Below are 15,949 nucleotides of genomic sequence, written 5' to 3'. Positions count from 1 at the left end.
CATGCATGGCAAGAGGAGGCTTCAAACATGTTCATCTTTTCCCAGACACACTTGTGTTTAATCCATGTTCACTGGCTTGTTCTATTCCAGATGTTTGCAATACTCCCTCCCTCTAGCAATTTCATACAAATTCTTGCACTTAAATGTCTATCTTCACATGTTTTGATTAATATGGGAGGTGGATCTTATGTAACACTGGAGAGATATTTATTATACCCACGTCCTTTTTCTGTTTTGCAGTCTAACAAACCAAACAAATGGAAAGTCAAACAAAAACTCCTTCAGCTCTCCCACAGATCTTTTTCAAATATATCTCAGGGGAAGGGTTTGAGTTTTCCAGTCCCTCACCCCTTTCCTGTACTGTCTGCTTATAATCTAACTTTCTTCATTAACTTAAACAGATTAGCTTCTTCTTCAGTTATTCATACTTTCAGCAGTGAATAGAGTTTATCTCACTTCCTTAGTAAAAATATATAGAATTTGACAATCTATACTGCTGTTTGAATATTATTCTGCCCTCATTTTATCCTGAGCTTTGACAATGCAAGTCTTACTGTCTTATCTTTGCCATGTCTCTGCACTTACTCTCAGGATGTAGAGACTCTCTGCTAAGCCAAGAGGCAGGAGTGTGCAAACAGATCTCCTGAAGATTTCTTATGCATATGTCAGTGGAAATAAGCAGTTTGTGTAGTCACCTGCTTAGTCGGACCTTTGATTCAGTATGGCATGAAGCATTTGTTTCCAGCCCCCCATGGCCTAAAGCAATGGCACTGTGTGTTGACAAAACATTGTAACTCAGGAAGTTAACTGTAAAAGTAAGAAGTTTCAGCCAATGAAATTGGACAGAAATCTTGAAAATATGAACCTGAAAAGGTACCTAAAACCAAAAGGTAACTTCTCTCCCCACTGCCACTCCCACAAAATACATAAATAATAAATTAATTAATTAACATGCATTTTCTTACTTTAGGATTCTAAGTCAATCTCAAGATTTTCAAAAGCTTCAGTATAGCATTAGTATAGGTGATTGCCTGGAAGAATACTGCATTTGGAGATTTCTTAACCTCAATTACATTTCTCAGTGCAGTGTTTTATTACTTCCCAGGGGTTTCTCACATGCAAAACTTTAATATGGTCATTCTTTGCATATCCATGTCTTCTCTGTCTGTTTTCACTTTGCTTCAACTGGCAAACATCTCATTTGATGTGTAAAGAGTGGGTTAATCTGAGAAAAACTAACTAAAACAGGAGATAAGAACATACCAGGAAAGATATGGCAACCGAGATCTTTTATTTCTCTTTTTAAAATGTGCCAGATTTACCCATGCAGTTCTGAGTGCTGCAACGAAAACTGAAGCCTCACTTTCTTTCTAATCAGAAAAAACGTGATTTTTGAAACAGGGACATGATTTTTAATCCTCCACCCGTGACTTCAAAATCTATATTCAAAATGATTGTTGAGTTCTCTTTTTTAAGCAGGTTTCAATGGAAACAATTCATGAGGTCTCTGTTTTACTTTTCATGTTTATGGAGTTATGAAATGAAAATAAATAAATGAATAAATAAATGAATCTAAATAACTGAGGATCAGAAGAGTAAAAACTTAAATGTCTCTTTGATTTGCCTCTGCAGGCTGTCTGTAACAGAGCCTTTCCATCCCCTGCTCCCACTCCCTCTGCTTGAATTTCTGGCTTAAGAGCCAGCCTGGACATGGATGTGCATCGCCACTTAGCTCACCGCAGAGTGGAGGCCTAAATGCCTGAGAAACAAAAGGAAAAAAACTTGGCAGATTGCTAACATATCAAGTGTTAATGAATACAGCTCTCTAATTAGAAATGTCTGCAAGAACTGTGTAATAGGATCTTTTGAAAATGTGACAGTTTTTAATTTCTTGTGTTAGTAAGGTTTATACTTTTCTGAATTAGATCTTTTATCAAATTGGCATCAGACTTTAGGAATGATAATAATACTTGAAATACAAATAGAGATTCTTTTGAAATCACTAGCTAAGTTAATATTTTATTGAAATCCTGAGTTCTGGACTTTATTAGGTTAATTGATATAATTTAAGAAACTTTTTTTCCCTTGCTTTCCTTTGCTTTTTTTTTTTTTTTTTAATCCTAATTAAAGTAAGATTGACCAGAGTTTTCTAGCTAATTATCAGAAACATCTTGACTTTTTTTTAATATATTATTATTATTATTTAATTTAAAATGTAATACCTCCCCAGACGGCAAACTTTGTAATTCATGGCATCAGTTCAAAAAGGTATATTAACCACCTCTAAACTGATCAACATCAAGCATTTATGGGACTTAATTGTGAATTGCCTTAATACTAATTAAAACAATTCCCTTCCTCACTGTGAAGTTTTAGGAGATGCAGATGGTTTTATTTCTGGGAGTGCCCACCTCTATTTTATACTAAACCCCTAAGCCAGAACAAAACACTGAAGACCCAGACTGCATGTCCCTTGAAGTCCTCTAAAAGAGTGCAAAAGAGTGTTTCTTTCATTCTTTGCCAGACGGTAACAGACAAACAGGTAAAAAGGCAAGGAGAAAAATACCCTTTACTCACTGTAGCAACAGGAAATCAAGCAAAGAAAATAAACAGGGTTTGAATTCTGGGCCTTTAACCTGCTAGTCAGACAGTTTTCTACAGTTTCATTCTGTGCACATTTGTGTGCTGGTAAATGATGAAGGGGAGGTAGAGGAACTGAAGGCTTGTGGGATCCCTGGGACTCCCACAGCTATGAGCACAGCTGTACAAACACACGCAAGCTTTGTTAAGGTAGGGTGGGCAATAGGCTGAAACTGCTGAGCTGATCTGACCTATAAATCCCTTGCAAAAGCTCTGCCTGAGAAAAAGCCAGAAGTTATGTGTAAATGTTTTATCCAGCCAACTGTTATTGGTCCTCTTCTGTATGTACACAAAACCTCTTACATCCTCCTAGATAGATAATTTTGTAAGTAGGTGCTTTGACTGTCTTGCCCAATTGCTGATTACCTGGGGCAGACGGAAAGAAGGGGAGGGAGCAGTGGGTGCGTAGAGGAACTAATAACTCAGGAATTCATTCAAATGAATGCAGAGTTTTAAAGGATAAATGATATATTGCATAAGCTGACGTAGGGCTAATGGCTACAGGAAGCCTATAAAAAAGAGAATGTGATATCCAGCAGCTTGTTTGGAGGAGAAGGATGATATAAATTGGTCAGATTAGTAACAGGAAGATTACATTAATTATTCTGCTTTGGACTGATAGAGTCGCTCTCTTCCCATCCTCTCCACAGCCTCCCCCAGTTGATCTTCCTGCACCACTCTTGCACTGCTCATTGGCAGATATGATCTCATGCAAGAACACAGCACTGCAATCCTGCACTGTCCTGAGTGCGTATGGACAAGCCATACCAGAGCCAGGCTCCAGTAACACTTCCTGTGCAAATCACAGAACTATCAGCACCCTCTGTGGAGAAAAGAAAAGAAAAGAAAAGAAAAGAAAAGAAAAGAAAAGAAAAGAAAAGAAAAGAAAAGAAAAGAAAAGAAAAGAAAAGAAAAGAAAAGAAAAGAAAAGAAAAGAAAAGAAAAGAAAAGAAAAGAAAAGAAAAGAAAAGAAAAGAAAAGAAAAGAAAAGAAAAGAAAAGAAAAGAAAAGAAAAGAAAAGAAAAGAAAAGAAAAGAAAAAGGGGATCTCTCTCTTTTTTTTTTTCCTTCTTCCCAAACATTTCTGAACTCTGTGTGACCTCTTTACAACTGAATCTCAGCACCTCTAAATACATAGCAAAGATAGCAGAAAGCAGGGTAACACATCACAAATTGAAGGAGGCTACAGAAAGCAAAGGAGGTGAAACAAAAAAAAATGAAGATGAAAATTACCCACCATAAGCCAGAAAAAAAGTTGAAATAAAACACATGGATTGGAGTATTAAATGTAGTGTGGACTGTGCAATCTGCCCCCTCACTTTCTTCTTCTTCACCATCCTTCCATCCACCTAAAAAGTATTTAAACTGCAGGGGAATAATATCACACTTGGGATTTATGAAATAAAATCAATGAGAGCAATGGGAGCAACGTCACTCTGTAAATGATCAAAATTCACCAATTACAAGGAGGTGTTAATCCTCATCAGACCTGTTTGCTGCTGTGGCAGCATTTGAAGTAAAGCTGCTCTGGGAGTTTTAGGGAACCAGCTACTCTCACAGTGTTTGGAAGGTATTTCCCCTCAGCCTTCTCCAAAAAAAAAGCTTGAGGAGGAGGAGAGAAAGAAAAGACTAGGACCAAGAAGGGTGTCAAACAACTTATGTGGGTTCTTTTGTTAGGTGGGAATAAAAAATCTAAAAAATGTTAGGTGATGGGCTCAAAGTTCACTTGTTGAGTTCTGGTACTTAAAGTGCTGGAGTTTTTCTCACACCATTTTCAATATGGACCTGCTTGGTGATCTGATAACTCAGTAATTAGAAGTGGCTGCCTTTTATGCTGTATATACTTATGCTTCTTACCAGAGGAACTTTGAGCTAAAATATTGCCAGACCTATATTAGCTTTAACTTGTAACCGAATTGCATTGCTAGATGAGTAGAGATCCACATCCTTGTAGCTACTCAAAGACTGCGGCTGGGTCACTCTTTCTAACAGACATGGAAATGTTTCTGTACAGCACTGCTCTTCCACATCACCAGGCAGCCCATCCAGCATGCAAATGGCCCTGCCCGGCATCACTGCTTTCCTGCTGGTAGGAACGCCTCATGTCAGTGGCTGTGATCTGCAGGGTCAGGCCACAAAGGCAGGGCCAAGGGGTCCTGAGAGATCACCAGCTATGAAGTGATCTTCTGCTTTCTTGTCTGTGTTTTCCTGTAGGGTAAAGTACAGCAAAATGTAATGTTAGCAATACTTAAAAAAATTTGTTTGTTTGTTTCACTAATTTTCTTTTTGGTCACATAGAAATCTTCCTTTCCAAAAGAACAAACAATGGAAATTTTTAAAGCATGAAGAGTGAATCACAAAGTGCCAACTGTCCTCAGACTTTGACCATAAAAGGGATTGAATTTTATTGAAAAACCTTCCTGGGCTCTCACCTGTGAGCACTTCAGCAGATGGCAGCTGGGCAATTACAGCTGAACCTATCCAATGTAATCAGTAAATATTGCTAATTCCTTTCAAAATGTGGCAGGGCACAAGAGGAAAGAAATGAAAGATGTATTGCAGATTTCCAGTGTAATCATTTTATGCTATGTGTAATGTTTTACTGAAGTCTTTTCTTTCTCCCGTTCTAACAAAAAGAAAATACCTGAGGACACATAATCTCATTATAATGTTAGAATATAGTCTCCTCTCCATTGGGTCAGTATAAAATTGTGGGTTGAAATTTCAGTTTCAGGCTTATAACAGTGCCCCATACTACCATGTCATCTATAAAAAGCTCTGAAAAGTGTTACCAAATGCTGCCTGACAAAGACAAATTACTTACTGATGGGAATCAGTACTTATTGCTAATCTAATAAATAAATACATAGAAAAAAAAAAAGGCCAGCTGAAAATGAATTATATTGTTTCCCAATTATCTTTCTCCATTTCACTAGAGGTTCAAGAAGTCTATTTATTATCCAAAATATTTTACACCTGGTGGATTTGAAGGTGCTCCTCATGCTTAGTCCAACGAGCTTCCAGAAGATAAAATCTGTTTTTCAAGTCAGAGAAAACAAGGACAGAAGGATTTTGGTCCACTGAAAGCAAATACAAAGTCACACTGATTTCTCTGGAGTTAGAATTTCACCCAATATATAGCTGTAGCTCTGTTTTAAACAATTATCAATAGGGATGCAAGTGTTTTACTTGTAGCCACCCTCCCAATATGGTGAATACATTAGTTACATATTTGATAGTCTTGGTGAAGAATACTTAGCTTGCAAATTGTGGTGTGTAGTTCATGTCCAGTGGAAGCTACCCTAGGTTGAGGAATCAGAGGTTTTCTCCAGAAAAAATACACACTTTGGTTCCAAATATGGACTCTGAAAGCTAAGGTGGAAAATTTGTGTCGTGTAGCCATTAATATCCTTGTGCATTGATCAGTTTTTCCCATGTGGGAGCTTCCTTGTGGAGGAAGAAGTTGTCATGAATATTTGTAGAAAACCTAACTAAAACAGATATTGTAAATATTATTAAAGAAAAGGCTTGTTGTTTTATCTCATATAAATACAGGAAAATATGTTTTTGACAGTTTGGTTTTATCCAGTTCTTGTGAAAAGACAGTTTTATTTATTTTTTTTTCTCAGCATGAAGCAATCTATAGCATTATAAATCTAACTGATAAGGAATTTTAAATAGTCATTTTTCTTTCTAAATCCTGAAAGTATTTCTTACAAATGAACAATTAAAAAAAAAATAATAAAATCATTGTTTTGTAGTATGTCCCGGAGTAGGGATTTTCTTCTGTTTTTTAATGTTCTTCCCTTGCTGCTCCTGCCACAATCAGATCTATCAGCTGGCACTCTTCATTCTTAAACAATTGACTGAAGACAGGAAGTCACTTTGTTTATAGAAATGATGAGTTAGACTTCTAAAAGTGCTATAAAACAACAGATAGTGAGGTGATCATGTTAAAAATATTTTAACACTTTTCAAGGGTCAAGTTTCGTATAAGAAGTGGTGTTTTCCTTGGGGAACTTTAGCTGGACCAAATCACTCAAATTGTTTGAAGTTCTCCCTGAGATCCATGTGCTTGTCTACACTGTTAATCTCCTGTCTACTTTGATGTTTTACCATGACTAAGCTATATGAGGTCCCCAAGCATTTTTAGATCAGTCTGAATGCTAATAAAAGATGAGAATGTAAAACGATGCTTTCAACTGGTAACTTGTTCAGAAAATGTGCTGACAAGGAACACAATGTACAGTATTAGTGCACTTATATGTCTTAGCAAAGGCTGCTTTTTTTCCAAGTCAGAGGCATGAGAAACATGTTTAATTCTTCTGCATGTCCACATGTCATTTGTCCATGTTATTTTATAAATATTTCTTCAAGACTTTAAAAGAGAAATTCAGAATATTTTTGTTTAACTACTAAAGCTTATGGACTGTATAATGCATGTCTAAATGGAATAGAAGAGAAATGGAAGGGATGTCATTTTTATGTTTTTGCTCAGACTGTCCTGGACCGATTTTGAGAGCACAGAGCTGTCTGCTGAGGTAAAAGATAGAGGAAGTTGTATTTCAGACAACTCTTCACCAGTTTATCACATCCATATCTCTGTGGGGAAAAAATGGGCAAAACTAGGTGGAATGTTAAAAGCTTCATTCCCTCTCACAGGGGCTCACAGAGGGTAGTTACAAAGAAGTCAGTGAAGCTCCGTTGACTTAATATTGTGAACAGATGAAGGAGATGCGAGATCTTCTGTTCCATGTAAAGGGGCCATGACTGACTGCCTTGTCATAGCTCTGACTAGTCAGAAAGATGGCACTTGTGGAGGCTTAGCACTGAAATCTGCTACTAGGAATGCTACCTGCCTGATACATGCTCATTCTGCCATTTGCAGCTCTGAAGAAAGCTCCTTTACAAAGCTGATTTTCTGGACTGTTAGAAATAGTGACAGGGAACACAGAGGCCTAGAAATAGTGACAGGGAACACAGAGGCCTTTCTTGGCCTTGACAGCTAGGGAAGTTTTAAAAGATGGTGCATCGACTTAGCAGAACACAAAAACCTGAATTGAAATTTACCATTCACCTACCAGCAGAACAAGATAGCCAAACTATGTCACTTGAAAACTCCAAATATGCCAAATCTATATTTTGAAATAAAACAAATACTTCCTGAAGGACAACACAGATGTTATGAATTATCACTTATACTGTTTTAGTACTGAATAATTCCAGCCATCAGTCAGGACCTCCCTATTTTGCACAAGGGAGATCCCATGCCCAGGCTCCAGCCAGCTTGTAATACATATATTTTTTAAAAATAATAATAATAAAATAAATAAATGAAGAGAGAGAGAGAAGAAGAAGAAAATAAATAGAAAAACATTTGTGAAAATATTTCATGATTAGTTTCCACTTTGTCTCTTATGACAGAAGTCCTGACAGACACTTACTTCACAGAGATGGTATTAGTTTGAGTACCTTTGGTTATGACACCAGGGTTAGTCCAAAGTAAAATAGAGATACTCCAATTCATTACAGTATTTCTGATTGACTGTTAACGGTAAAATTAGCAATCTCAGAATGATTTCTGAAATATAACCTTTGACCAACTGGCTCACAGTATTTCCAAGTGCTGCTCCAAGATATTTTTAATTGGCTTTTCCACTGCATTTCAAAGTGTTAAGCTATCTATTACGACTTATTGGCAGCTTTTAAAAGTACTCCACATACATAGGCAAAGCTTACAACATAAGATAATATTTCTTATGCATTTATTCTGATGTCGAAATGGCACAATCTTTATGTCAGCCAGACTATTTATGAAGTACTTTGCTCAAAATGCCTTAAGTATAATAACTTATATTCTTATATCATGAATTAAAGGCTTGAAACTGTAGCAGCAGTTTTTAGACTGCAGACATGATGAGCTCATGAGCTTCCCCATGAAGCAGAAGATTGTGAATATCTGGATAAGAGATAAAATATTTGAAAAGCTGAACTAAGCATAGGGGAAGGAATCAGGAAGATAATGTATAAATTTAACATCTGGACACCTCATTTGGAATTATGCTTTCTGATGCAGCAGTGGATAGAGTAATCTTTCCTGGAACTGCTGGTAGCACAAGTGCCAAGAGACAATTCCCCTGTGTTTAATTTTTTAAAGCATCCATTCATTATTAAAAAACACAAGCCGATCAATTGGCTAAAATTAAGTGTGAAGACTCAGACCCAGAGCATCGAAGCAGGAGAACTCATTTAACATTGGAGACTTGCAAAACTGCTGTTAGGGCAGTGGGGTCCTCCTGGGACTCAGCACATATGTGGCTGGCTACACAGTCTTGATCACACCAATTAGACTCTTGCTCTGGACTGCCCTAGCTGTAGCTGTGGTGGCTCACCATTAGTGTTCATCTGAGAGTAAGGTTGGCCCCAGCTGCAGATTTGTGCATGCATTCCTGTATTTAACATTTTTTTTTTTGCTCAAATTCTAATCTGATTTTTTTTTTTTTTTGGGTGGTTGTGGATTTTATTTTGGGGGGGGAGGGGAGTAAGAGGGGTAAGGGAGGATGAGGTGGATATTAGGTTGAGATGGGCTGAAGAGAAGGCACAAGTCTCCTCTACTTGGCTGACATAATCCCTCCATCATCTGAGGATTCTATAAAGAAGCATGGTGGATTCATCTTTTCAATAATGATTGCAATTTATAATTGCTCAGTGGTGTCATCCTATAGGAAAACTAAAGCTCTCTAACATTAGCATCAGATGATAAAGATATAAAAAGCAATGCATATAGCATGTATTGTCTCTTTCAATAAATAAAATGCACTGTAATATTAATTTTCACCAGGGTCTCCCTTAATCTCTTTAACTCTCTACTTATTTCAGATATTTAAACAAGATGAATGGAATTAAGGATTCATGGGTGATTTAAATAATTACTTTTACACAACCTTAATTATAATGGAGAGATGTTTTGTAGCATTCTGTTGGCAGTTAAGACAAGAAAAAGTACATTTTCCCCTCTGTAATAAAGACTCTTGGAATTTATCGAGACCAATGAATGTAGGTAAGAACATGAATGCAAGGTAAGAACATATTATAGCATTATAAAGACATCAGTTTAACTTTTATCTACCTTGGCTCAGTGTATTTCTGCTTTCAAACTGCTGCATTTTGATTGCATACAGTGTACTTATAGATAAGTCCTTTTATCAAACTTTTTTTCTTCAGTTATGTTAACTTTAATGTCATTTGCAACTTTTCAAGGAATGTCTACATAGTGTGTGTTTTTAAATTAGACATGCTTCCAACCAACTTTCCAAGCTTCAGCATGTTGCTGATAAATGTTTTAAGACAAATATCACTAACAGTTTGATTTGGATTACACAAACACTTCACTTGTTTAGATTTTACAACATTTTATAAAGTGTTTTCCTGCCTAAAATATTGAGCTCTTTCATTCTTCCAGCTTGTGGCCATCTCTGTTTGATTACTTTTAAACAAATTACATTTCTGAATGAGGCTTCATTTGTTTTGTCATTGTATTATTCTGCCTGAAGCTTAAACTAAGCAAAGGGATCTCTACTTTTAACATGCACATTTTACCTCTGACTCCTTCAAGCAGTCATGTTGAGATTTTCTGGAAGTTTTCCATAATTACAGTTTCAAAATATGCCAAGAGTAGTAATAAACTGTCTGTAGGCTGTTGAAACACCTCTTAAACTCTTTGAAACTGATACATTTGTGATTCTTCATCTCTGTTTATCTGGAGGGAAGAAATAGGACATAAATTCCCATTTAGTGCAATGGGCTTCCCTTATGTGCTTGTGGATGTGTCTGCATGCAGCACAACACATTCATGAATGTGAGTGACCTGTGCCTTCCTTTGAGTGCCTGCAAAGTTGCAATGTTGAAGGTTTAAAAATAGTCAACTATGCATATGTAAAATCACTACGGCACTTCACAATGTAAAGCAAAACAGGACAAAATAGTTAGATAAATATGATGGTAAAGTGTTTGAGGTAGTTGCATAGTTCATTTATAATCTTCGTATATATCTGCTGCCAAAGAGTGATATACTGAGACATACTGTCAGCCTTGCTGACAGTGGTCTGCATCAACCGCTTAGAGAGCATCTCTGTGTCCCTTGTGTAAGGGGATGGTGGCACAAGGAGACAGGATTCAGTCAAATAGTCCAGAGATTCCATAAGTAAGTCATTGCCAAGACTGAAGCTGATACAGTGAAAATAGTAATCAAAACAATAATACAATAATAGTTATTTGTGTGTTTCTATAGTTCACACAAACTTTCCACTTATTAAAGAAAGACCTCAATTATGTTATATGACCATACTAATCATCATTTTAATTTATTTTTGTTTATTTATTTGTTTATTTATTTATTTATTTGCAATAGATCGTTTGCTTCAGATCCAATTGCCAAAAAAAAATCTGAAGGCATACAGCGAACAGTTACTGTTTCAAATCTCCTGTATTTTTTCTACTGTTAAATGTAAGACTTTATGCTTTACATTTTCATACAGAAAATATACAAGAGCTTCATGGAACATGTGTCGGGCATGTAGAAAAGTATGCTATGCCAAAAGTATGGTATGTTTCTTCAGATAGTCTTCCTTAGGGATTTTATTTGCATTGGTTCTGGTCTATATTAACATGGTTTTGTTAAAATATTTCCTTTTCCACTGTCACTGGACCATTGGTAGAAATCTTATTGGCTAACATCTTTTTTATTATCACTTTCACTTGAAGGTCCCATTCCAGCTAACATAATAATAGGATATAGTGTCAGGAGATTCATAAACCATAAGACCACTACTTCTAACACACTGCAGGCAAGTTATATGTATTGCAACATAAAACAGAATGACGTGCAGTATTACAAAAGGTGTCACAGAACTGGAGAACATGTATATCATGCTATTCACTAATTTTCCAACTATGACAAAAATCATCCTGGGAAATGTACATACAGCATGAAAAATAAGCTTAAAGCAGCACCAGAAGCAAATCCTGGCCTCAGTGCAATTGTTTTATTTAACATTCTGAAGATGTGATATCATTTTTACCTAACTGTAAAAGAGTGAGCTTTGAAGTAAGACTTCAGAAAATACTGAGTCATTTCCTGATTCAAATATAAATTGACTTCCAAAGTTGTCATTGCCTAAATCAGCTCTGGGGTGCCACCGATCCACAAGAGAAATTCCTTATTTTAATGGATTCACAGTAGAAACAGATACAACTATAAGAACAAAGTATTTATTTTCCATAATAATATTTTTCAAGATCTTTGACATCAAAGCCAGCATTAATGATTTTTTGGTTGAGTTGCCTTAACACAGTGCAAATATCTTCACACTGCCTTAATCATTTGGAGTAGCACAGAGGATTACAACAATAATAATACTTCTTTGCCTTTTATAAAACCTTTTGCTTAATGAACACAAGGTACTTTACACACACAATATGTACAAACACTGAGTACTTTTGTCCTATGGCTTGGTATTTTCTCCATTGTAAAGGAGGAAGTTAGACATTTAACAGTAGCTCTACAACACTATCTCCTGAAGAAGTGTTATGCTAACTACCAAAATTGTAAAAGATATCAACAGAAGAGTAATATGAAAACCTTCCTGCACTCTATCATTCACAAAGAACTTGATTAATTTTAACAGAAGGCAATGGGAAGAACATGTTAAAGCTGTGACAGTCTGGGAAACTGTTCTTGTATGCAACACTTCTTGATACGATATTTTTGTGGATGGAATAACAGTTTGTGCATTAATTCTGCCAAGTTTATGATAATGCTAAAGCAAACAATCACACTACTTCATTAGCATTCCTTACTTAGTTTAATAAGTACAATGGTCCCTATTTCTCTTTCCTTCTTGTTTTATTTTTTACACTTACTTTTCTGAAATATACATTGAATTAACATACAAAGATACAAACTGAAGCCTAGGAGTCCACAAAGGCTGTAGGCTGGAAGAGAAAGCCAGGGAAGATGCAGGGCATACCCCTCCTGCCTTTGTACCCTTCCCTGTATTGGCTGCTGTCAGCGGTAGGATACTAGTTTAGATGGACCTTTGGTCTGCCCCCAGATGGCCATTTTTAAGAACTGCTGTTTTATTAAGCTGGCAGCATTCTTAATTCACTGTGCCTATCTCTATGCTGTTTAGTATCTGAAGGTAAACATATGTACAATTATTTTCAGAGAAGTGTGGACAGCTTTCGTGACTTTTTCTTTAGTCTCATAAAATGTGGTGCTTACACTAACCCCAGTATCTTGAGTCAGATTATGTGAGAGTTTTGGCCTGAATTCGAAAGAAGGAAAGAAAACTTCTAGCTCGCACAGCCGTGAAGAAAATCTTGAAAGTAGGGGTCCACAGAGTTCAAAAAGGGAGGTCAAGTCACAAGAATAGCTGATATTTATTATTATTTTTCATATTCTTCTGTGTTTTAAGTCAGTCTCATATCTGGTGATTTCATTTATTGGGCTGCTTTTATAAAATATAAAAAATAAATATATTTTAAAAAAAAAAAAAAAAGTTCAAAACACTCTGCAGAGCTCCAGATGGCAGATTTGAATTTTCATTGAACTAGTTGGCATTTGCTCATATTGGGAGGACCTTTGGATCAGCGGTTCCCAAACCACAGGGGTTTGTGGGCCACAGCAAGTGATCTGGTGTTAACTCTCAGCAAAAGGTTAGGCAGAGTTTTCAATGAAATGCTTGACAATAGATGGTCTCGCTATGACTTGACAAACCAAGCACTGTGAGAACTAGCACTTCAGATATTTTAAGCCAGCCTTTATATTTGCTGTTGACATCAACTGGCAGAAGGATTACAATATTATCCTAAAACACTGCTACATTCTATGCTATAATCTCTTTTAAGGGTTTGTTCTAACATCTATCATCATACTAAAATCCCTGATTCCTGCCTCTAGTGGTTTGCCAGGTTATATATAAATAGTATCTTCCCATAGAGATCAGGAACTTACAGCATTGTGCTTTGTCTTATCACCTAGGATAGCAAAATGAAAAGGGGGAAAAGGCAGGAAATAAAAACCCAATTATATGCTGATTTGCTAATGTTATTTTTCAGATTAAATGCCACTTTCTGTTACAAAAACTGCAGCAGTTGAAGCTGTCAGTTTTCTGAATGCTTTCACATGAAGCCCTGTCATAGCAAACAGAACGTTGGATAGTCAGGCTCTGTAGGGGGGCAGCAAAACTTTGACAGAGGTTTAACAGCCCTTGAAATTATATCCCCAAACCTTGAAGAGCCTGCTGGTTCAGTGGGAAAAGACATAAGCTGAGCAAGTTATAAATAAACTCTTTTATCACAGGCAATGGTGTCTTGGTGACTTCAAAGGCCAAGTAAGAAGACTGATTTCTCTGAAGTCCCATAGACAGTAAGAACTTTATTGTGCTGGACAGGCGAATCCTAGTCCAGACCTGCAATTTGATAATACTAAACTTTTTCCTTTATTTCCCTCCTCTTGTCCTGTTTTGATATCATCATTTGAATTTCTGATAAACTGAGATCAGAAGACTTTCAATCTACATTTGATGTCAAATCTAGACGTGTGTATTTAACACTTTGATTTCCTGTGCAGATTTTCTCTAATCTTGGAGCCAGCAATATAAACATACTAAATATAATGAAAAACAAATCTACAATTACATACACAGCTACTCACTGTCACCACTCCTTCTGTAGGTGAAAATGAAATGATGTTCCTGAGTGCATTGCAAGCTTTGTCTTTTTCCATATGTTCCATGTATGTAGATCAGTGTGATATAACTACATATATATATATAAGGTTAAAGTATATTTTAGCACCAACATTAGGTTCAAAAAGGTTCTGAAAACATGAGATTGTCTTTGAAACTATTTTGGACTTCTTATTCTAAATATTACAGAAGATGTGAGCTGAGCAGGGTGAAAACTAGAATGCTTTAGGGTGACAAAATATCAGAAGACACCAAAACACATTACTATTATCCAAATCTTAGCCCTACTAACAGTGAGGCTAAAAGTATGTCACTGTGGACAATTGCCTTTTTAAAGGCCTAAATATGCACTTGTTTTTTTTTCTTTCCAAGCAGTCTCTACTACTAGTCATAAGGAACCTGTTCATGAGAATGAAAAAAAGTCCATCCAGTTTCAGTATGTGTATACCTTTCCTTGTCTGGAAGGTAACTGGTGTCTGGTGAATAACTGGAGAGAGGAGACTGGGTATGGACAGATAAAGTAGGACAAAGAAGACAGCATCAGCATTTGAAGTGATTTGCATTATGGTTAATGACGCGTTTGTGTTTTCTGACATAGGCATCTAAACAAAAAAGGAGAGTCTCAGCTTTCTTCCTCCCATTTTCCTCCAGTCCAGTGATAGGGATAAGGTAAGGTCCCTATTTGTATCAGCCCATTTCAGAGTAAATTCTATATTTAAACTCATTTGTAGACACCTTCTCACTATTACATATGGCAATTTTTTTTTTTTTCTGTGTAAAGTGTGCAAGCAATTTGCTTTACTTGCAGTATTCAAATCAGAATACTGTATACTTCTCTCTGTATGCAAGGAAAATCATGTCAGACACAGATACACAAAGGAAATACTGAAACACAGAATATTATCATTGGCAAAGCAAGGAAAGAAGTTGACCTGCTGCCAATATTTGTGGAGAACCAGCGGAAGGGGCAATACTCCAAAGGACACATACCTTAAAGTTCAGAGATGCAGCAATCTTTCATGTCAGACAAAGACAAAGAAGAAACGTTCCACCTGCTTCATGTGCCAAAGAAGCAGCCTCAGTTTTATTTTTGTTTTTTTGTCTTGATGGTAAGCATTAAAAGGGCTAGACAGTATGATTTTCTTTTGAAAACAAAAACAAAAACAAAAACAAAAACAAAACATCCTGCCTGTAGAGAGGAAAAAAAAAAAAAAAGATGAGAAGATTAGAAGTCTTCTAGTAGAAGGTAGCTCAGTGAGTCTTCCATGTGATATTTAACACTAAACAATATCTCTACTTTTTTTTTTTTTTTATTTAAAGCTGCCTTTACTACCTGATCTCTCAGTCTGTTCCTGAAATTTGACTTTCTGCATGTGACACCATAATGTGTCACAAGGGAAGGATTGCACTAACTTGGGATGTCACAGCTTAATTGTGTCATTGGTACCACAGAATGCTGTGACAGAATTTGTTTAAATACTAAGCTGCCGAACAGTTGAAATGCAGTAAGCTTTTTGAGAACTACCAGGTACCTCTGATAATCAGAATCAAATGGATTGA

This window comes from Anas acuta, chromosome 2 (genome assembly GCF_963932015.1).
Source record: "Anas acuta chromosome 2, bAnaAcu1.1, whole genome shotgun sequence".
Lineage (NCBI taxonomy): Eukaryota > Metazoa > Chordata > Aves > Anseriformes > Anatidae > Anas > Anas acuta.
Note: the sequence above shows the minus strand (reverse complement) of the source record.